The 25,620-nt window shown below is 35.0% G+C and overlaps 1 pseudogene; it reads left to right on the forward strand.

Annotated features, from left to right (window-relative positions):
* Positions 1-18,647, forward strand: part of LOC109679491 (sal-like protein 4) — a 153,875-nt pseudogene extending 135,228 nt beyond the window's left edge.
* Positions 18,648-25,620: the final 6,973 nt, after the last annotated feature.

Raw genomic sequence — 25,620 nt, forward strand, 5'->3', positions numbered from 1 at the left:
ATATCAGCTCTAAATTAATTATAACTATTCCAATGTAAATGCTATGTAAATACTTGTTATACTATATTGTTTGAAGAATAATATAAAGAAAAATCTGTACCTGTTCAGTATAAAAACAAAATTTAATAGATACATGATAGTTGTACATATTTATGGAGTGCAGGGTGACAATTCATTGCACATGTACAGTGTATAATGATCAGCTTAATGTAATTTTCACATGGTTATCACCTCAGATATGTAATTTCTTGGTGTTGGGAACATTGAGAATATATTGCTAGCTATTTATTGTTAATTAATTGTTATTAACTACAATTATCCTATTGAAACAATTTTCTTTCTCAAAATCTTTGATCAATTTCCCCTAAAAACAGGAAGGAGACAAGGATGCCCACTATCCCCACTCTTATTCAACATAGTACTAGAATTCCTAGTCAGAGCAATTAGGCAAGAAGAAGGAATAAAAGGAATACAAATAGGTAAATAAGCTGTCAAAATATCCCTATGTGTAGATGATATGATCCTGTACCTTAAAGACCCCCAAAAAAACTACCTAGATACCATCAACAGCTATAGCAAGGTGGCAGGATATAAAATCAACATACAAAAATCATTAGCTTTTCTATACACTAGTAACTACCAAACTGAGAAAAAAAATCCATGAAAACAATTCCATTTACAATAGTCTAAAAAAAAATCAAATACCTAGGAGTAAACTTAACAAAGGATATGAATGATCTCTATAAGGAAAACTATAAACCCCTGAAGAAAGAGATTGAGGAAGACTACAGAAGGTGGAGAGATCTCCCATGCTCATGGATTGGTAGAATCAATATAGTAAAAATGGATATACTACCAAAAGTGATCTACATATTTAATGAAATTCTCATCAAAATCCCAATGACATTCATCACAGAGATTGAAAAATCTCCCTAAAACTCATTTGGAAACACGAGAGACCGTGAATAGCCAAGTCAATGCTCAGCAAAAAGAGCAATGCTGGAGGTAACACAATATCTAACTTCAAACTATATTACAAAGCAATAGCAATAAAAACAGCATGGTACTGGCACAACAACAGACATGAAGACCAGTGGAACAGAATAGAGAACCCAGATATGAGTTCACACAACTATACCCAACTTATTTTCGACAAAGGTGCTAAAAATATACGATGGAGAAAAGACAGCCTCTTCAACAAAAGTTGCTGGTAAAAGTCATTAGCCATTTGCAAAAAACTGAAACTAGATCCATGTTTATCACCCTGCACTAGTGTCAACTCAAAATGGATCAAGGACCTTAATATCAGACCCCAAACTTTAAAATTGGTACATGAAAGAGTAGAAAAAACTTTGGAAGTTATAGGTATAGCCAAGGACTTCCTCAATAGAACCCCAGCAGCTCAGCAACTAAGAGAAAGTATAGACAAATTTGACTTCATAAAACTAAAAAGTTTCTGTACAACGAAAGAAATGGTCTCTATATCTAAGTGACCACTCATAGAGTAGAAGAAAATATTTGCCAGCTACACATCAGACAAAGGACTGATTACCAAAATATATAGGAAACTCAAAAAACTAAACTCTCCCAAAATTAATGAACCAAAAAAGAAATGAGCAACTGAACTAAACAGAACTTTCTCAAAAGAAGAAATTCAAATGGCCAAAAAACACATGAAAAAATGATCACCATCTCTAGCCATTAAGGAAATGCAAATCAAAACCACAATTAGATTCCACTTCACCTCTGTTAGAATAGCCATCATCAGGAACACCACGAACAACAGATGTCGGTGAGGATGTGGGGAAAAAGGAACCCTCGTATACTGCTGGTGGGAATGCAAAGTACAACCACTCTGGAAAAAAATCTGGAAACTTCTTAAAAAGATAGATCTGTAATATGATCCAGCAATCCCACTCCTGGGGATATATACCACAAGGAATATGACACAGGTTACTCCAGAGACACCTGCATACCCATGTTTATTGCAGTGCTATTCACAATAGCCAAGTTATGGGAACAGCCAAGATGCCCTACTACGGATGAGTGGATTAAGAAAATATGGTATTTATACACAATGGAATTCTACTCAGCCATGAAGAAGAATGAAATCTTATCATTCGCAAGTAAATGGATGGAACTGGAGAACATCATTCTTGGTGAGGTTAGCCAGGCTCAGAAGACCAAAAATCGTATGTTCTCCCTCATATGTGGACTTTAGATCAAGGCCAAATACAGCAAGTTGACTGGACTTTGGTCACATGATAAGGTGAGAGCACACAAGGGAGGTATGAGTATAGGTAAGAAACCCAAAAAGCATGATAGTATTTGATGCCCTTAATGCAAAGGAACTAATGCAGAAACTTTAAAGCAACAGAGGCCAATAGGAAAAGGGGACCAGGAACTAAAGAAAAGGTCAGTTTGAGAAGAATCAACTTAGAATTTAACACATATGTACATGGAAGCAATGCTAGGAATCTCCCTGCATAGCCATACTTCTTTCAACTAGCAAAAATGCTTTGTCCTTCTTATTATTGTTTATATTCTGTCTTCAACAAAACTAGAGATAAGGGCAGAACAGTTTCTGCCAGGAAGTGCCAGGGGTAGGGGAAGGGAGGGGACAGGGGAGAAGGGAGGGAGCAGAGGGTAGGGGGGAGAAAAGACCCAAACATTGTATGCACATATGAGTCAATGAAAAAAAATTTTGATCAATAGTTGAATCTGTAAATATATGAAATCTGAGGAAAATGAGGGCCCAAAGTTTACTAAAATGAGAAGTAAAATGAACCATATATACTCATAAAAGTATAAGGTTGAAGTACATGAAGTACAAGCATTGAAGCCAGGCATAGTAGTGCATACCTGTCATATCAGCACTCTGGAGACTGAGATAGTAGTATGGTGTGTTTGAGGCTAACCTTGGCTACAATGCCAGACCCTGTCTCAAAATGCAAAATAAAAACAAAAGACAAAACCAAGCTTACTAAAACAGCAATGGCAACAATGAAACCAAACCAAAAAGAACAAGCAAGAGGACATATTATCAGAATCAAGATGTGGAGCATAATTGTATAGTTGAAGTCTGTCCAAAAGAGAGTTTTACTAGAAGCATGTTACTGAAGACCAATGACAGAACTAAATAGCTTTGAATAAGTAAAGATATAGAAGTAGAAAGAAAGTAACAATAGCTATTCTGGATAGGGTTAGGGTTTAATGAAATTGATTAGTTGAGGTTATTAATCCAAGTGTCAAGAGAAGTTGAACAAGAATACATGAAATACAGATTCAAGCTTAGAGACAAATTTGAAGAGATCTACTTATGCCACTATGAACTCTTTTCCTTGAAGCCCACAATGTTCTCTCTGCTGCTACATTTTCTCTGACATTGAGTAGATTAGTTTTGGTTTAAAGATGTGTTTCATTTCAGAAAAATAATATAGATATGTTTTTATCTTTAGTAAGTCATCAGAGAATTTCTCATATTGTCTTCATGAAAATTATTGAGTAAAAGACATTTGCTAAAATAGGTAAAATTCCAACACTGAATATTTAAATGGTTGATTAGAGTGAGAAGGAAGTTGAGATGGTGACATAAGCCCTTTAGTTGCATTAAGGAAGTAACACTAAAAATTCATTGAGAAAATAGAAAACTAATATCAAATAAGCAGTGAAATAGTACATGTGAATGTGAACAAATATAATGTCTTTCACTGAGGATGAAAAAATGACCTGACAAATTTCAAAATTCATTAGCAAGGTTTTAAAAGAGTCAGAGTGAAAAAAGTTACCTTAGTCATTATCTCATTTAAGGCAACAACATTCACATAACCTGCAAGAGAATATCTGGATCATAAATTTTGCTTGGGACTTAACCAGAATACTTCTAAGAAGCACATTTTGATAGGCTTGCTAAAACTTTACACCAAATACTGGAATCAGAGAGATGATATAGATGGTGGGAGTACTTTAAATAAGACAAAGATTGTGGGAACTAGAGTTGTTTAACAAAGAAAAGGATTGATGGGTGAAGGAGGACCTCTAGCACAGTTTAATATGCTGACAGGACTAAAGTTCATTATTATTCAACACCAATAACTATTTCTCTGATTATTTGACAACACATGCATTCTGCTGTTCAAGTTGTCTAAGAGTCATTGATCCCAACATCAAAGTTTAGATGCTTTTGAAGGGATGTCATGTGAAAGAAGATGAACATTGTTCTTTGTTCCAGAGGGCAAAAATAGCAAAAGTGGCTTGAAGAATCAAGGAGTTAGATTCCATATGTTGAATTACCATCTAACAATTTAGTTCATTATATTAGCAACATGTAACAAAAGGCTACATCTCTGACCCTTTTCAATTATATACTTGGGTCATTTTCAATAATATGAAGTAGACAATTGTTTTAAAGGCAGAATATTTTCAATAGTTTTCATTAATATCTGTAAGTGATCATTTCAAATACAAAGACTGAAATATTTTAACAAGGAATAACAATTTTGCCAGATATATTATTAACATTAAAATATTTCATTAATCAGATCGTCATTTTAAAAGGCTTTTCTTTAGATCATTAATACAAGAACATCTCATTTCCTTTATTTTCTGTTTCATCTGTTTCTTATTTAGTAGGCTACTGTTAGCATTGCTATTATTGTCCATGTTACTAATACCTCTTACATAGCATTCACCAAGTCAAATTGCTGTATCAAATTACAGATGACAAAAATCTTCACACCCTAAACAATACCTGCAATCCTAAAATTCTTACCAAAGCATCAAATAAATAAGATAATTCTCAAGCAAGTCAGGCACCATTGGATCGCACCTGTAATCCTAGCTACTTTGGGAGACTGAGATCAGGAGGATTGTGATTCAAGGCAGCCCAGGCAAATAGTCCACAAGACTCCATCTCCAAAATAACCAGAGCAAAATGGACTGGAGGTGTGGCTCAAGTGGTAGAGGGCCTGCTTTGCATGCACAAAGCCCTGTGTTCAAACCTTGGCCACAGGAAAAAAAAAATCTCAGACAATCATGATAAAGTACCCACTTGTTCTAGAAACCAAAGTGCATGAACTCACTGTTCATAGGTTAATTCATCACATGGCAGAAATAAGGACCAGGATTAACTGAATTTGAAAATTCTAGAGGATCCACTACTTGGAAAGGCAAATGCAGACATGATTATGCTACTGAGGCTTTCTCATTTGTGGGGCTGTGATTAAAGTCACAATGAAGCACAGAAAACTGAGGAGAGCTTAATTTGCCCCACAATTGTTCTCCAGGCTTGTTTTTAAAAGATTAATAGAAATGTTAACTTTTTATTATGATAAAAGTACATGAAATTTAATCTCTTTGTGATTTTTATAGTGTGAAATACAATATTATTAACTATATGCACAATATTGTACACCAGGTAGTATATTTTATGTATATAAGACATCATTTTTGGATTCGTCCATTGATGGATATTGGTGTTGTATAAGATATCTCTTTAAGATTCCCATTCTAATTTTTTGGATATATACCAGGATGTGAGATTGTTGGATCATATGGTAATTCTATTCTTAATTCTTTGAGAAAACGCCATATTGTTTTCCATATCTGTGAAGCATTTTACATTTTAAACAACAGTCTTGCAAGGGTTCCAAGTTCTCCACATTCTTTACAGCATTTATTTTGTTTTGCTTTTAATAGTTCATGCCTCTGTAACCAACTGATCTTCAACAAGGATGTCAAGAATAAGAACTACACAAAAGTATAGCCTTTTCTATGAATGATATTTGGAAAACTTCCACATAATAGCAAATGGAATTATTTCATAAAATCTTTGTTTTAAAGATTGTTGGAGAGGCTCAAGTGATAGAGCACTTCCATAGCAAGCATGAGGCCTTGAGTTAGAACCCCAGTACCACCAAAAGAAAAAATTGTCTTATATAAAAAAATCAACTGAAAAGGCTAATATAAAAAATGTATAAATCCTGCAACACAATAGCAATAAAACAACACAATTACAATTGTTTATAACCTTGGAATTACTTTTCTCCAAAAAACATATGCGGATGGCTAATAGGTACATGCTAAGATGCTCAATATGAGTAATTGCTATGGAAACTAATAAGCATGATTTATCACTTCACATCAGACAGGATGTCTATTGTCAGAATTTATTATTTCAGTTAGAATTTTTTAGTCACTGCTACATAGTGCACAATGTTAGAAACTTCCTTTTTCTAGAAATTATCCCCTTCTGATTATTGGCAATTCAGTATGTTTTGTCTATACTCTCAAACCTTCTGTAAGTATAAATGTTCTGTCTATGTCTTGATGGATTGAAGTCTCTTAGACCAAAGGACATATGGAATATCAATTGATCAAATATGATCTTGAGGCAGTATCCCCTTTAGTCAATATTTGCTAAATATCTTGTTTAATCTACTTGTTCTGAGTTTCTTAATAGATGAAGATAAGACAATTTGAGGATAGAGCTTCTATATATTTGTCAATTGAGGGAGATGCACGCAAACTTTGAAAATAAGTAAAGTAAAACCAATGTTGTAAGAACATTGGACAAACATGACAAAAAGCTGATTAAGTTGATTCTCATGAAGAATTATTATTGTTTTTCCCATACAACATTTACACATCTTATAAGAATCAGCATACAATTTAATCCAGTTTGTTTAATGAGTTAAAAATTGTTGTTAATCTATACTAAACATTTTTCTACCAGGAGAAATTCTATTAAAAAATTATACTATTTAGAGAACTTTACAATATAGCATATCTAATCTCTAATAAGCAACAAAAGAAGACACACATAAAGAACAAAAATACAATAGCCTCTCTATATGGTTAGAGAGACAGTAAGCCACAAAGTTAGGGAGCAAAGAGAGGTGTGTGGATGCGGAATCAGGCAGAATACCTCACAGCTCTTGCCCCTGGTCACAACAGAAAACAGAGCATCTTTCTCGGGATGCTGTTTTCTGAAAAGTGGAGCAGCAAACTCCAAAGTGAACTTTGACTATTAATCTCTCTAATATACCCTATTATATAAAGAGTAAAGATTCCATCAGATTCTGCTTTCTACTTCCAGATGGACAGTTAGAAGGGACCAACATGGTAAAAGCCCTGAAAAGTGCTGAAGTCAAGAAACTCTTTTACATGTAATTATACTCATATCAATAAAACAGCTGCAATTATACCTACCAACTTTCTGGAAAATGAATCACACTTTCCAAGAATTTACATTAGGTCATCCATGTTTACGCAAGAATTAGGAAAGTATTTTGCCGTGACACTAAAATGTCTCCCACTAATTTTGCTGAAGAAAAAACACAAACATAATAAGGAAGACAAAATGTTTTTGCTAGTTGAGTTAAGGATAGCAATACAAAGAGATTCCTAATGTTGCTTTCGTGTACCCATGTATTACGACCCATATTGATTCATCTTTAAAATTATTGATAAGGGCAGAACAGAACGTGCCTGGAACTGAGGGGGGGAAGGGAGGAGAGGGTGGGGGAGGGGGACAGGGTGCAGAAATGACCCAAACAATGTATGCACATGTGAACTTTTAAATATTAAAAAATAAGTAAATTAAGTAAAATGTCTCCCATATAATACTGCACAGTCAGGGGCCTGTGTAATCTATGAAAATATCTGATTTAAGTCATTTTTGATCTTCTATAAAATTATCCTCCTTCTACATGTGAAATAAAAATATCTTTTTTATAAAAAAATAATATCAGAAAAAAATGATGCAATCAAGATACACCTGCTTATTTATTATTACTGCAATGACCAGTGTATTTTATAGAATTGTTACCTTTCTCTAATATGGAAGATTTTGTTCACTTCTAGCCAAAACCCTCCTCTATGGATGTGCTGACATTTTAGAGCTACTCTAGCTCACCTTCATTTGTGGCATCAGTGCCAATTTATCCAATTAGTGTGACAACACATGTAGTCTCAGTAGTCAACTTGTCTTGGAATCATTGATCCCAAGACCAACAGAAAAGTACTGCTAATCATCAAACCAGTGATCTGAATGGCCTTCCTAATTATGGGTGTCCTTTTCTCTTTTTATCTGTATGACACACACATTCTTAACAGACTTGAGTCATCTGCCTAGAAGCTGTTGTCATTGCTCATTAGAATTTCACATCTTAAAGGTGTAAACAAGTTTACTGGTTTCCATCTATAGACGAGAAAGCTTGAGGAACATTCTTTTGAACACTGCTACATTTGAAATTATCTTTGGAATTTTATTTAATAATTCACAATATGTTCTTATGAAAGAAAAAATGAAATTATTTCTTAAAATTTTAATTGTTCTATGGATTTACTGAATATGTTTTAATCTATCATCTGTATATCATGACTCAGTCATTGGGATAATGATAACGCAATCAATTAATCTGCCAACAGATTTTTAATGCCTCTAAATGAACAATTGCAATATCATTTTCTGCAGATCTAAGTAATTAAATACTGAATAAATGTGTTCTGAAATGTTAGAATTCTTTTTGCATATATATATTTAGTTACTTAATTATAAATGGGCATAATCATTTAGATTACTATGTAGTTTAAAAATCAAATTCTACGACTTGTTTTTAAAGAATGAGAAACTATTAACTATTCCAATATTCAGATTCTCCTGTCCACAGATTATTAGCATATTTTTTCTTTCCCTCATTGCCTGGCTTTTGGCCTTTGTAATATTTCTTCATACCACTAATAAAGGATGAGAAGAAGAGATATTAAACCTAAATTAGTCTACTTGTTATTCAGTCACTGAGTCAGCAAGGACCTGCTGGGAGTCCATAGCTTACAAATTACAGCAATTTTCTCTTTGATAATCTTAATCATAGGGAAACTCATTTTTAACTGTTCTGCATTCATTATGATTTATATGGATTTCAACGATGTTGAACAGAGGATTTCAACCATGTTGAAACAGAGGCTTTCCCTCTGTTTCAGTATATATTAGTCATTATTAATTTTTACTTTTATCACTATTCTTCTCTGGAAAATGACATATATGGAAATTTAAATATATTAACTTAAGTTCTTTATAAAGATGGTGTCAGGCCATCCTTTGTAATAGCCTATACTATTTTCTTGGACAATATTGGTAAACATTTTTAAACTCAAAACTTCATAAGAAGGTAGAAAGGAGAAAAATGGAGGGGATGAAACAATTGGGGATATAATACATAAATACATGGAAATAACATAATGAAAGTCTTTATACAGATTTCTTAAATAAAATGCCTTTTTCAAAAATGGAGGATAGGAAGGCAAAACAGGTCCTTTCTGAGGGTTGGTACCAATGGGAGAGGGGAAGATATAAAGAAAGGGTGTAGGAAGATAAATATGGTGGAAATGTTACGTACTCATGACTCATGTATGAAAATGGAAAAATAAGACAGGCTAAAATTATTCCAAGAATGGCAAGAGGGAAGATAAAAGAGAATGATGGAGGGGTGAATTTTACTAAGATATATAGTGAGCACTTCTGTAAATGTCACAATGTACTCCCAGTACAATAATAATATGATACTAAAAATAATAATAAAAACTTCACTGGAATCTTTAGTAAATAGTCAATAATTTATTGAAGTATTGTAGGATTTCTGAGTGACTGCTGCAACCAAAAATAATCTGCCTAAAATACATAATTATTGGCACAGGTATTCTTCACGTTGGTACACAAGAAGTTCCATAGCTGGAAAATAAATGGAAGATACGTTCATTGCTTTACACTCCTACCTCTATTCCCTAGGCGTTTTAGCTCTGACCTAAAGAATCAAGTCCTATACCTTGTGAGCCTCAGAGCCAGGTTACACTTATTTATTTGAACAAAGGACTTTATTTCTACGTGTACTCAAAGATAACACAAGAGGGCTCAGTTACATAATATGAATAATAATGAGAGCTCCCAAAATAGGACTTATATTTCTAAGCACTATAACCAAGAGTAGCTAAAGTAAAAGGTACTGTATGTGTTGCCCCTTACAGGCAGGAGGAGTCACTGTTTGAGAAAACTATTTTGGAACAGCAGCACGGAGAAGTTAACTGCTTACCATAAACTGCTAAGTACTTACAGATATCATCTTGAAGCCACATTTCAACTTTCATTCTCAAGGAAAAAAGTTTCTTCCACTCCAAAATGACAAATACAGGCAAGATAAACATGGAAAGTAAGATAATTTACAAATGCCAATTTAAGATGGAATTCAACAAATTTAGATGGATTACTATTCAGCATATTAAAAACAAAAATATTAGCCTATGGAAAAAATTAAAAACACTTTTTCCTTCTCTCCCTCTCTCTCTCTCTCTCTCTCGCTCTCTCTCTCTCTCTCTTTCTCTGTCTCTCCCTCCTCTCTCTCTCTCTCTCAATAGTACATAAATAGTGAGTTACTTCCCTGAAAATTCTGGGGAGAAAAATTTTCTAAAACCATTAAAAGAAAACTATGCTTTATGCACTAATTAGTAGACAAGATGTTTATTCTATGATTCAAGAAACGAAGTCTTAAGACACGTGTGGATTTTGGACAATGCTTCTACAAGTCACTTGGCAAACATTAAGTAAATAAAGTAGGTTGTGTTGCTGCTTGTTTTTAGAAGAAAAAGTAATAAAATACATTTGGACATAAATTTCTCATATAATTTTCAGTGTTCATCCCTGAATTTGCACCCTATAACTATGATAAAGTTGGCTAACATTCACTCAATCGTAAATAGTCCTTGAATCAGATGTCACTGTCAGGTACCTTAGAGGAGCACAGATGTCTGCTTAAACACACAGTAGTTTATTGGAGTTTTTTTTTGTCAAAATTTAAAAAAAACGCAGATTTCATGCAATGATCTAGATATTTCATCCTTCTTGAGAATGAGTACTGGATGTCAATACTGAGCCTTTATTGCCACCAGGCAGCCATCTGTTTGAGCTGACTGGCATGACACCTTAGATGAATCACACACAAAACTCTGCTCACAGCCCTGCCCCATCCCATGTCTCTTTCCCTTGGCGTGTTTTGTTCATTATAAAACCCACCTAATTTGAATGTAAAATCATTGCTCTATTCCAGCCTTACATATTTTCAATGCAAATGTGTACACATTAGCTAAATCTGTAGGTTTTTTTTAACTATTTTGTAATGTATCTTCAATTCATAAGAATAGATCAACACTTTGGTTTACTGAGATCTAAACTTCTGAAAAATTCGGGAGAAAAAAGTTCTGTTAAACAAGAATTCCTGGTATTTTATGTTTATAAGATTCAGTAAGAACATGAAGCTAATCAAAGCTGAAAGGAATTATATTACCTTTGATGGGTTTTTATAAGGAAAGCTAGCAAAGTCAGTAGCAGTTATTAACTTCACGGTGAACTTTAAACCCATATTCTCCTTTGGTAGACCTGAGAAAGCCTAATTAAACCTGTGAGAATTCAAATTCCATAAATGAACTGGCCACATAACAGTGTTTATGCTATAGCCTTAATGGGATGGGTTATTAGTAATTTTCCTTAATGGGAATTTTCTATATTCATTTATATAATCATATTAGGTAAACATTTTTAAATAATATTATGTATGAAATGATAGGGCACTTTGTTTAAATGCCTAATCAAGTACTGTAACATAAAAAGTCTGTCGTATGTGGTTTATCTTTTGGTTTTGACTTTTTTTTCTGTGTGTGGTATGACTGGGGTTTGAACCCAGGGCTTCAAACTTGCAAAGCAGGCATTCACAAAGGAAGAGCTCTACCACTTAAGCCATACTTACATTAGGTAATGTTGAATCCCGATAATTATGCTTATTCATGACAGCATAATTAATCTGACCTGTTCTATCTCTTATTACTAAAAGCCAACAACTATACAGAACCTTCTGAAATATTTTTACTTTGTTTTGTTTTTATTTTGTTTTGATCTTGCCACCACAGCTAGAAACAGAAAGGCACTTAAGATGATAATTTCTCTATATTTTGCTTTTATACTTTTATCAAAAGGGATAAAGATATATGTTTTATAATATGTTGATACATTATAAACAATTGTTTACCACTGAGTCATAATTTTCAAGAGAATATATTTGACTTATTTCTCTCAAGTGACTGGATTTAATTCAAAATTTTATCCTTGCCATGTGTGGTGATGGATACACGCATACTCTAGCTGAAGCTAGAGTATAATAAATTTGAGGCCAAGCTAGATATGAAAAGAAACCTTGTTTCAAGCAAACAAACAACCAGTAAAACCCTCTAAAAATTATACGTATTTTCCATAAAAATAATATATTTATTTGTACTAATGCTAAGTATTAATAACTGTAAAATATATCTCTAATTTCTGCATAAGGAACTGAACATGATGATGGTTCTGCTTGTATTTTGATACTAACTTTTAAAGTTGTTTTAAATGTATCAACATTCTATTAAGTTTATTATCATATATAAGCATTATATTTTAAATATATTAAAAGTTACCATGCTAATATAAAACATATCTAAAATACTAGGTTATGTTTGAAACCATTCCTGTAATGGGGGAGGGGGAATGAAGGAGAATGTTAAAGGGGGGTGAATTCATGTATGGTATGTTTGATATATTGTAAGAACTTTTGTAAATGCCACAATGTACCTCCACCCACCACACACAAAAAAAATTGAGTTATATATAACAAATAATACAAACATATGCTTTGAAGCATAGTGATAAAATTGTGTTAAAGTAAATTAATTCTGATTTCATTACAAAGAAACACCCTTCTTGACTGGTTTAGAAATGACATTCCATGGCCTTTCTAATGAATATAATTTGTGCTTGTGTGGTCACATGTCAGGGCAGAAAGCCAGGCAATCCTGAAATAACTTCTGCCAAGATAAACAGGGCTGTGAAAGAGATCAGATCACCTATCTACTTCATCTGCCTCTGACTGCTTGTTTCTCCAGTATCCATAACTTATGAAATAGATCTTTTTTCTCCTGTTCTAATAAGGTTGTTACTATAATTAGTTTTATGTTCTTAATCTATAATAGTTAATCTTCAACCTTGCCTAAATGTTATCTAGTCAAAATATACTTTTAAGCCTCATAAGAGTCTAAAATATGATTAAAGACAAAAAAGAACTCTGTTGCTATATATTCATACTTACTATATTATAAATGATAGCATAAATGTGAAATATATTTACCCATTTACTTCTGAAAATAATAAATGTTAACATTAATAACATAACTTATAAAAATGACTTTTACAACTAGAAAAGTCACATCATTTTATATTCATGAAAATCTCTTAAATATTTGTCTCAATAAATGACAACTGGATTTTCATATCTGCTTCTGTGTTTTACTCATTCCACTCTTACAAATCATACACTCCCAAGAAAGCATCAGCATATACCTGTGATAAAATGAGAATGAAAAGGTTTCATAATATCTGAATGTTATTATGGAAATAAGTTGACATTTCAGAACCTCTGATAGATTCTTGGAGGTGAAAAAAATGTAGAGGTGTCTGCACCACTCTTGAAAACCAATGGTCTAGACAACTTTGTCTCACCACTGTGAAAAGATCAAAGTATATGTATTAAGCTACAACTCCACAAATTAATATCTCCCAAAGCTTCAGCTTCAGAAAGTATACCCACCATCATTCACAATAGTAAAGTGAGGACAAGGAAGAAATGGAAAACTCTCCATTTCTTTCAGTATTCTAAATGATAATTTTTATCATCATCAGAGATGCATCTAATCAGCTACCTATTTTGCAATAATGTAAATAAAATACATGGATTAGCTGACAAACAAAGGCCATTATTAATAATCAGATACGAGACATGAGGTCTGCAAATTTCAGATTATTATAAAAAAGAAAGCATTTTTGGAGATGAAGAACACTAACAAATGACGGACCTGAGATATGAACCTCAAATTTTTGCTTTTCATTCATGAAGGATTTGTCTACTCTGAACTGTTCATACCCAACTGCCTGAAATTTGAGTAATGACAAAATGATGTGATCGGTGAACATTCACTTAGTTCATCATGCAATCTCAAATGCTCTTAAAAAGAAGAAATGTAATTAGACCTAATATTTTCAAATAGATGTAAAACTAAACCAATAATTTAGAATCTTATTCATGCTAGATTTTCTGTGCATTGATGAACTGGTAATAAAAGTGACATGTTGAGTTGAACATACAGAAAATAGGCTAGAGAGCAAGACAAAGATCAGGAGAAAAAAAGCAGTAAAACCAGCAGTAGATAATATTGGTGACACAGAAACAAAAGCAAATCCATGAACAAAAATGAAGGAGAAATGTGTCTTTGACAAACCAAATAATCTGAGGCCACTATGTCTTTTTTGCTTTTAACTGAAATGAATTGATTCTTCTAGTCCACATTTTGTGGAAGTCCCAATTCTTTTCTGTACTTAGCAATATTCAGACATTTATAATAGGTGCAACCATTCCTGGGAATTATATTATAAATAAAATAAACTGTCAAATCATATAAATAAAGATCCTGCCTGGGAAGGGTTTATACCATTGGGTGAAGAATGGTGATGGGGAAAGTGGTTAGAAGTGTGAATATAATGCAAAAAATATGTATACATGTAGGTAAATGCAAAAATGATACCTGTTGATACCATTCCAGGAATGGGGGATGGTGGGAATAAAGGAGAATTGTGGAGGGGGTGAATTCCAATATGGTATATTTGATATATTGTAAGAACTTTTGTAAATGCCATAATGTACCTCCACCCAGTACAATAAAAAAGAAATAAAGGACTCCTAAATGTATGTTATTAAGTGAAAGAAGACAATCTGAAAAGTCTACATACTATATTAATTCAACCATATCACATTCTGGAAAAGGCAAAAGTACAAAAACAACAAAAAAAGATCTGTGGTTGTCAGGGTTTTGGGGAGGAGACAGGTGAATAATCACAACAAATACTTTTAGGACAATGAAACAATTCTTTATGATGCTACAGTGATGAACACAAGTCACATTTGTCAAGACCCATACATAATACAACCATATGTGTAAACCCTAATGTAATCTGAGGACATTGGGTGATAATAATGTAAGATCATCAATTTTAATGAATCAACCACTCTAATGTAGATGGTCTATAGAAGAGGAAGCTGTACATATGTAAGGAAAGGAAGTATTTGAAACTGTTCTCCTCAACCTTTCTTTTCTTCCTTTCATCTTTCTTTCTTTCTTTCTCCTCCTTCCTTGCTTCTTTTTTTCATTCTTTTTATTCTTCTTTGTTTCCATTTTTTGAGACAGGGAAAGTTAGGTTGCCTCTAATTTAATAATTACTTTCACATCTATCTAAGTGAGGAACTGAACAAATTGTCTTTGATTTCTCCAAATATAACAAACACAAAGTCTGTGTTAAAATAGTGTGAGGGTAGATGTTTATTAACTGATCCTCAAAGAAGGACAAAAAGGAAGAGGAAGAGGAGGAGGAGGAAAGAAAAGGGAAGAAAAGAAGAAGATGCCAACAAGGACCGAAATTTTACCCTTTACCAAATTTCAGATTTAAACTCTCCCATCATGGCTACTATTAACTTACCAAACTGATCATTTAATGTTGAACTGGAAAGGAGTGAGAACATCTGCTCTAATAGTTCAAACTGAATGCAAGCAGACATGTACATAGAAAAGATTATTAAATTTTGAGTACAAGACAGTTTTCCATCCTGACAAAGTAGATCTCTTCAAATTTAACATGTGACACAGAATCCCATAAAATAATTATTTGTAGCTCAACATTGTTTATTCCTTTATTTCCTGGTAAAATTTGGTCTCTACACCTTTTGGGACTCTGCACCCCTTTTGCAATTGCAAAGTCCTCCGAGCTATACTGAAATAAAGGCTGAGCCACTCTAGGTCATTTTCATCAACAAGTTAAAAATAAGTAATTTGAGGTAAATTTCCTAACTCCAGGAACTTGTGGTGCCTGGTATCCAGGCACAAACAGGAGAAACCCCAGCACATCAACTCCAAAGAGGACCAGTGCTGGGTCTGTGGTCACCTCTTTACCACCAAGGATGATGCAACCTCAAGGTACATTTGCACCAGCACCCCCAGGTGAAAGCAAACCCCCAGCTGTTTGCAGAATTCCAGAACAAAGTGGTGGCAGGTACTGGAGTCCCCTATGCACTTTCTGTCCCTGTCTTTATAGATGAATCGAGCCTGTATTAAGACAGTAAACCTGTCCTTGTAAACAGGGACCTTCTTCCAGAGGGCTATCTCAATATCTTTCTTCAGGAGCTAACATCAAGAACCTCACAGGTGGCCCCCTGACCAATGGGCTGCAACCCCACCCTTCTCCAGAAATTTGGGTGGAGAAACGGTACCCCTGGTGGGGCTCAAACACAATTCCCCAAGAGTTGGTGGCTTCCATGGAAGTGGAACCCCCAAGCATGGGTCTGAGACTTGAAATTGTAGCAGCTGGTGGAAAACATTGACAAGGCCACTACTGACCCCGATGAGTGTCTCAAATGTTGTCGAGTTCTAAGCTGCCAGAGTTCCTTCAACTCATGCATCCTTCAAGATGCATTACCGCAATACCACTCTTGGGGATATAACCAAAAGACTGTGACACAGGTTACTCCAGAGGCACTATTCACAATAGCCAAGTTATGGAAACAACCAAGATGCCCCACCACTGACGAATGGATTAAGAAAATGTGGTATCTATACACAATGGAATTTTATGCAGCCATGAAGAAGAACGAAATGTTATCATTTGCTGGTAAATGGATGGAATTGGAGAACATCATTCTGAGTGAGGTTAGCCTGGCCCAAAAGACCAAAAATCGTATGTTCTCCCTCATATGCGGACATTATATCAAGGGCAAACACAACAATGGGATTGGACTATGAGCACATGATAAAAGCGAAAGCACACAAGGGAGGGGTGAGGATAGGTAAGACACCTAAAAAATTAGCTAGCATTTGTTGCCCTTAACGCAGAGAAACTAAAGCAGATACCTTAAAAGCAACTGAGGCCAATAGGAAAAGGGGAACAGGTACTGGAGAAAAGGTTAGATCAAAAAGAATTAACCTAGAAGGTAACACACACGCACAGGAAATCAATGTGAGTCAATGCCCTGTATAGCTATCCTTATCTCAACCAGCAAAACCCCTTGTTCCTTCCTATTATTGCTTATACTCTCTCTACAACAAAATTAGAAATAAGGGCAAAATAGTTTCTGCTGGGTATTGAGGGGGTGAGGGGAAGAGGGAGGGGACGGAGTGGGTGGTAAGGGAGGGGGTGGGGGCAGGGGGGAGAAATGACCCAAGCCTTGTATGCACATATGAATAATAAAAGAGGAAAAAAAAAAGATGTATTACTGCACTCACACTGGTGAGAGGTCATTCCAGCGGAAGTTTCGTGGCTGAGCTTTCTCTATCAAGGCAACTTGAGGAAGCACCTTGGGGTCCACCGAATCAACACATCCATAAAAACGCAGCATTCATGGCCCATCTGCCAGAAGTTCACCAACGCGGTCATGTTGCAGCACCATATTCAGATGCACATGGGTGGCCAGATTCCCAACATGCTTCTGCCAGAGAGTGCTTGTTACTTTGAGGGTCCCAGCCCTCGAAGTTCCCTGCACCTCTTCACAGCACCTCATCGTCCACTCTTGGGTTTGCCATCATGTCCTGTCTAGATGCCCCAGGAAAAGCAGGTCCTGTCCTTTGGATCTGCAGCGCCAGAGCAGCTGGGAAAACTGCTCTGTTGATAGCAACGGTCTGACCAAGGGCTCGTCCTCCCTCCTGGGGAACCAGGAGTATCAGAGCCGAAGCCCAGACAATATGGAAGCCATGTCCTTCCAGGCAGAGTCCCTTGCGAATAGCCAAGCAAAAATCAAGTCCAGGTCCCTGGATGGGGGCAAGGCTGAGAACTCAGAGAGCACAACCACTGAGCTGGAAGGTCCTATAAGTCTCCCCCATCAACGTTTATCCGAGCACACCTTTGTAAAAGTTTAAGTTCCTGGCACATTTATGGGACCCTCACCATGTCCCTGGCATGATACCTTTGTTATCATCCCACCCACACCGATAAGCCAAGCAACACGGGTGCACACACTATGGGAAGAACTTCTTGTCTAACAGTGCCCTTCTGATCCACGAGAGGATACACACCGGAGAGAAGCCTTTTGTGCGCAACTTGTGCGGGCAAGCTTTCACCACCAAAGGCATCCTGAAGGTCCACTACGTGACACACGGGGCAAATAATGACTGTGCTCCCTGGGGGAGGAAGCTAGCTATAGAGAACACGATGGCACTGTTGAGCACTGATGTAAAGTGTCAGAAATGTTTTCCAAGGAAATCATTGACCCTGTTGTGTGGAACCAATACATCAACATGCCCAACGGCGACCTGGCCATGAAGACTAATGAGATCTTGGTCAACCATAGATGCGGCCTCTCTATCTTTGCCGTCTCCCTGGGGACCAGCTCTGTGAACAACTCCATTGTGTCCAAGATAGATGCCTCCCAGACAGGTGGCAGCGCTGAGGTGCAGAAATCAGGTGTCACCGATAGTGTGTTCAAATCCCTGTCCTTCACCTCCTGGAAGAAAACAAGATTGCAGTTAGCTAAACTCAAGTGCGGGAGGAGAAATGCAGTGGAAGGAAATGTCTAAAATCTCTGCTTTTTAAGATTTTCACAAGACAAGGGGAGAGCACATATGGGAGACATAGGAATAGGTAGAAAACTTAAAACATGAAAGCGTTTGATGTCCTCACTCCAGAGGAACTAATACAGAAACCTTAAAGTGACAGGTTATCACTAGCAGGGGATCAGGAACCAATGTAAAGATCAGTTAGAGTTGAATCAACATGGGTCCTAACACATGGGTACATGAAAGCAATAGTAGGAATCTCTCTGTACAGCTATCCTTAACTGAACTAGCAAAAACGCTTTGTCTTCCTTATGCTTATGTCTTTTCTTCAACAAAATCAGTGATAAGGGCAGAACGGGACCTGCCTGGAACTGAGAGGGGAGGGGGAAGGGGGGAAGGGTGGGGGAGGGAGACAGGGTGGAGAAATGATCCAAACAATGTATGCACATGTGAATAAATGAACAACAACAAGAAACTACAACAGGAAAAAAAAAAGATTTTTTTCAAATCCATCTCCTCTTCTGGTTTTCTTTCTTACTGATATAAAATGATGTTTACGGTTGTGACCACAGCCTTGGGCAGTCTTATCATCATATCTGTTGTTAATGCTGCTTTGCAAACAAGCAACAACAAAAAAATGAAATCAAAACAAAAAAAAATTAAAAATCAGAAACAAAAAAATTTAGGCCAAAACACAGAATAGAATTTTTTTATTGTTTTGGAAGGAAGCTGGGTCTTACAAAGTAGTTTGTGTTACTTGCAACAAACTGTATACATAGAAGCTTTGTACAACCCAGAGTGACAGTTTCCAAAGGCTGTGACTGTGAAGGTGAAACAGTTGGAGCTTACTGGACCACAGTGAAAGACCACTGCTTGGCCTAGTTGAGGGGAGGGTGCTGTATATTTCCATGGTAACTGTATGTAGGTAATCTGGATAGTCTTTCATCTGGTTAGGGACTTGTTTTGTATGGCCCCAACCAACACTCTCTTTTGTTTTTTTGAATGTTCTTAAAAAATGGAAAAAAAAAAAAAAAAAAGACCAGAAAACTAAGGTTGATAGACAGAATCTTAGAACCTTAAAGTACCCTGGAATGGACATCTTTCTTTCCAGACACCAGGAGAAATACACACCTGAGTGGGGATTCAGTGGACCTACTGTGGTTCCACAGTGTCTTTTTTTTTTTTTTTTTTGTTTAGGAGTGTTCTTTATTTTTTTATTTTTTTTCCTTTTTCTTTTATTATTCATATGTGCATACAAGGCTTGGTTCATTTCTCCCCCCTGCCCCCACCCCCTCCCTTACCCCCCCCCACCCAATACCCAGCAGAAACTATTTTGCCCTTTGTTGTAGAGAGAGTATAAGCAATAACAGGAAGGGACAAGGGTTTTTGCTGGTTGAGATAAGGATAGCTATACAGTGAGTGGACTCACATTGATTTCCTGTGCGTGTGTGTTACCTTCTAGGTTAATTCTTTTTGATCTAACCTTTTCTCCAGTACCTGTTCCCCTTTTCCTATTGGCCTCAGTTGCTTTTAAGGTATCTGCTTTAGTTTCTCTGCAGTAAGGGCAACAAATGCTAGCTAGTTTTTTAGGTGTCTTACCTATCCTCACCCCTCCCTTGTGTGCTCTCGCTTTTATCATGTGCTCATAGTCTAATCCCATTGTTGTGTTTGCCCTTGATCTAATGTCCACATATGAGGGAGAACATACGATTTTTGGTCTTTTGGGCCAGGCTAACCTCACTCAGAATGATGTTCTCCAATTCCATCCATTTACCAGCGAATGATAACATTTCATTCTTCTTCATGGCTGCATAAAATTCCATTGTGTATAGATACCACATTTTCTTAATCCATTCGTCAGTGGTGGGGCATCTTGGTTGTTTCCATAACTTGGCTATTGTGAATAGTGCCGCAATAAACATGGGTGTGCAGGTGCCTCTGGAGTAACCTGTGTCACAGTCTTTTGGTTATATCCCCAAGAGTGGTATTGCTGGATCAAATGGTAGATCGATGTCTGTTCTTGAGAAGAAAATGAGAAGGAAGTGTGTGTTTCCTGTCACAGGTTCACATGATGATTTTTTTTTTTTTTGTAATATCCTTGGTGCCACTTAATTCAGGTAATAAGAAAGATTTCCTTCCCCTTCCCGTGTATTGCATGAAGGCTACAAAGTTGGCAAGTCCGGAGGGTGAAAGCTTTAATTTATCTACCTCATCTCTCTCTCTCTCTCTCTCTCTCTCTCTCTCTCTCTCTCTCTCTCTCTCTATATATATATATATATATATATATATATTTTTTTTTTTTTTTTTTTTGGTAGCCATAGTCTCTATTTTCCCATTTTATGACCACTGACGTAGTCCCAACAGAATACATAAGAGTTGACGTATTAATGGAAGAGCTGGATGTTCTTTGATCACTTTTGTTGTTGTTGTTAATTCCCTTTTCTTCATGTAGTAATATTGAACAGACGAATGAATGGTTTAATGAGAAAGGAAGAAGAAGGACTCAAATTCTGGGTAGAGAATTCTCACCATGTGGAAGGGCCTTGCCGAAATGGAGATGAAGACTGTCACCCAGAGCTTTGTAAGTTATTGCACCTGACTTTAGGAGCCCCAAATTTTCTTTGCTGAGTTGTGCCTTTCCTTCTGGGATTCTAAATGTACAGTGTTCACCTGTTTACACTGTGAGGTATATATTGTGACAGAAAACACATCAGTATGTGGCTTTCTCTTGTGTTTGGTCAATCAGGCCTTGTGAATCTGTGACCCGTGGAGGAATCCCTGTAGCTGTACCTGCTAATGCCGTCTATTGAAAAATAAATCTGGACTGCTTCCCTTCCAAAAAAATAAATAAACAAAAATAAGTAGATAATTGGAAACTCTCTTTTTTTCCTTTTGTATTCTCACACTATTCACTAGATCCCTTTCTTTATCAACATTTCAAAACAGGAATTTTCTGGTTTTTCTCTTCCAACCTGACTTTGAACATGTAAGGGAGTTTTATAGAAATGTATTTCCTTCTGATACAGATATTCCCATTCCCCTTTGAAAGCTGATTAGATATAGTCAGTTTTAGTTTGAAGTGACAGTTTTGTATCTTGCTTTGGATAAAAGCTAAGGCAATAGCTAATATTATTTTCAGAACAAAAATATCATGGCATTTATAGATTTTTACCCCATATTCTGCCTCTTACTCAACAGTTTTTCTTCATGGTACTATTTTATATTGTGTCTAGACATCATTTTTTTATTTCATATTAATTCTATGACTAAGGAAATAATATTCAAAATGCTCATACTTTTAGAAACTATCTTATGATTTATCATGTACTTTTAAAAATTATAATGTATTTTGCTTATGTGAAATTCAAAAACAGAAAAACTTCTGTAGGAAGTTGTACAATACAAGATATGATACTTGGTAGCACTGTTGCATTTATATTAATATTCACTATTCATATATTAAACAATTTTATAATTTATATAGAGTAATACTTTTTATAACTAGTAATGTGAGTATAAGTCCTAAAATTTAAATTAATATTCATGATTTTAGATTGTTTGCCTTTTGATCTCTATCCAAACTATACTTATGGTCTTTCATAGTCTATCACTAATAATACTGAAACAGATGTATTTCCATGTTCACTTCATTATTTTTATAAAAATAGTTTCCTAAGAAAATAAAAGTAGCTAAATTTGTAAATGTCACAATGTACCCCCAGTATAATAATTTAAAAAGTAAAGTAAAAACAGTTTGATTTCTTCATCAGTAAATATAACCCTGTAACTTAAAAAATGAATATTATTTTAAATGTAAATGTTGAAGAGTAGAGTGATATAAATGACAAATGGTTGGAAATGATATTATAACAAAATATTGGATTGTTTTTGATGATTTAACTGTAACTATAATGCCAAACATAATTAGAAACCATTTGGAGAATTATTGTTGAGTAAATCCTTATAAATATCTCACTTTTCACAGATTTCTGGATAAATTAAGTAGCTTGCAATTCATTTGTAGGGGGAAAAGTACAATTTATGCTAAATTCAGGGCTACTGAGCAATGAAAGCCAAAGACACCAAGAAATTGGCACTGAAGCCTGAGATGGTTCATCCTCGGCAATTCAGGTGCTTCCTTGTTTTTAACGGAAGAATGAGGAATAATTTCTAGAAACTCTGATAACTAAGTGCATATTAACATTTGTGAAGAATATGACCAGAAAAATAAAATACACAAAGTAACTGAATAATTACTCGAATCTAAGTATCAGCAGACAAAATTTTGCACTAGACTTCTAAAATAACAAATACAATCAATAAAATAATCATTACAATGAGAAGACAACTATAATATATCCAATATCTAAACATAAGTTTATGAATCAATTCTAATACCAGAAAAAATTATACTTTTATTGTAAAAAACTGTTATACTGGTTAAAAAAATTATAACCTAATGCCAACTTAGCTAGAAGATATAAAAATCCTAAATTGTTGTGGATTTAACAGTACAATTCCAAATGTATTTGCTACTGCTTTATGACAAGGTAAAGATAAAAGCATATAAATAAAACTGCATTTTAATGAACACATATACATAAAGTTATGTCGATAAACACAGCTAAATTGAAGTTTATTGAAGATAAAAGTAAAGTGAAATGCAGGTTTTAGTGAAGACATTAAACTTCATCTAGGTCATGAAACTTAGATCTGGTGGTAATTTTTTAGGAAGTAAGTGTATTTATTGAATGTCTACAACAAGCTAGACAATTAATTTATTCATTAGCATTTATTCCTTGCATTTTTACTGCCAAAAATTGTGCAAAGTGCTGTGTATGGATAAGCTGCAATAATCTTCAAAGCAATTTTTGTCATTTTACTAATGAGGAAACTGAGGTATAAGTAGGATAAAAATATGTGTTTTTCGTACATCTTCAGAGCAGAGTTTTCAGGATTAGTGTCATTAGTCAGGGAATTCAAAGAAATTTGTCACATAGCTGGTAAGTAATGAAGCCACAGTTTCTTTTAGGCTCAACTCTTTGCAAGTTTTTGTGTTTTTCCCATTACATTGGACTACCTACACTAGCAACAAGTGAAATGAGTAAGGTGTGGGGAGGTGTGGTAAGTGAATCTTGTTATAAATATTTGCTTTTCTAAAAGAAAGATTGAAGTAGCATTGCAATTTTGAATAGGAAATAAAAGGTTTTGAAAACTAAGCTGAGTTTTCGTGTGTGTGCTTTCAATTTTACCTTATTTTAAACAAGCATATCACTTTTGCTTTAAAATTCTAATGTTTCATATAAAAATTAAAACTGTATCAGAAAGATAGTATAATAATTGCCTACCATGAAGTATAATTAGCTCTAAATAGTAGCTAATTTATGAGATTACTTAAACACCAAATTCCAAAAGCAGAGAGTCTTTAATATTCAATCTATGGACTGTTTTAGTTTCTTAAATCTTGAGAACTTCAATGAGACTTTGTTTACCTGAGTTCCATATGGGTGTATATGCATGTGTATAAGTAGCATTAAAATTGTACATTATGAAAATATTTATTTAAAATAATATATTACACATATTATATAAAAAATATCTCCCAAGCAAAAAATCTGGTGAGAAGAGTAGCATATTTTTTATTTCACAAAAGTTCCTTTAACACTTGGCTTCATAGCAAGCAGCTCTGTTTTCTGCTTCTACTTCAATCAGCTGTTATATCAGACATAGTGCAGTCTGTGGGAACCTCCATAGAACATGCTTATGGATATGAAAATAACTATTACTTTAAAAAAATCATTTGACCTCACAGACCCCTGCCAGGATCATGTTCCCATATCACAGTTTGGGAATGACGGCCTGAGGAGTGATTTTTGATCAAGAGAGAAAAAGTTGGGTCGGGAAAAGGCTTACTGAGGAGTTAGGTCTTAATGATCTCGGAGGAAAGCATTCAGTCAGACTAAACAAAGGTGAATTATGCACAAACAGGCACATGCAAAATCTTAGAGAAGAACAAAAACAATCTTCAATTTTCAAAGTTCTAGAAGTTGATGTTACTTAGTTGTCAACAACTATTTTCAAATTATATAAAATGTGGAGACCAGTGACTTTCCTCCTGGTTTGAGCCTTCAAATTATTATCAGTACCAAAGAGATTTTAATTTTGTATCTAAGACTTTTGAAAGTACATGGGAAGCCATGATTATGGTAGGGAGATTAATAGATTCCCAAGATTCTTTATCTGAGCACTGTGAATATGTCACCTTACAGGCAAAAGAAACTTAGCAGATGTGATTAAGCTGAGGAACTTGAAATGCAGAGATTGTCTTGATTAAAGAGAGAACTTTTATAGGTATGATGAGAGGGGGTAGTGACAATGGGAGAATAGAGAGATGTGACATTGCCAGTTTTTAAGATAGGAAAAGAGCCAAGAACCAAGAATTGGGATGATTGTGCAAGACCAAAAGACAACAAGAGGGATTTCTTTCACTAGAGTTTCCAGAAAGGAACATAGTTCTAACTGACATCGATTTTAAACAACAAGACTAATGTTGGATTTCTGAACTACATGATGAAATGTTGTGTTAGTTTCGAAAATCTAAAACAGAGAAAACAGGACATATTATTTTTATGTCTAAATTTTTAGCACGGTGAAATTTATGGTAAGAATCACTACTATGTCGGCACATGCCTGTGATCCCAACACTCTGGAGGCTGAGGAAGGAAGATGTAGAATTCAAGTACAACTTGAACTATAGAATGAGATCTTGTCTCTAAAAACATACAAAAAAATGAAAGAACAAAAGTATCACTACCAAAAGCATTTCTGACATTTAATATTTAAATAAAATTTATATTTAAAAAAATACTGTTCATTTATTAATTGTTTTATCAAGCTTTTAACCAGATGAAAACTGTAACACATACACACAGCCTACACACACACACACAA

This window comes from Castor canadensis, chromosome 5 (genome assembly GCF_047511655.1).
Source record: "Castor canadensis chromosome 5, mCasCan1.hap1v2, whole genome shotgun sequence".
NCBI lineage: Eukaryota > Metazoa > Chordata > Mammalia > Rodentia > Castoridae > Castor > Castor canadensis.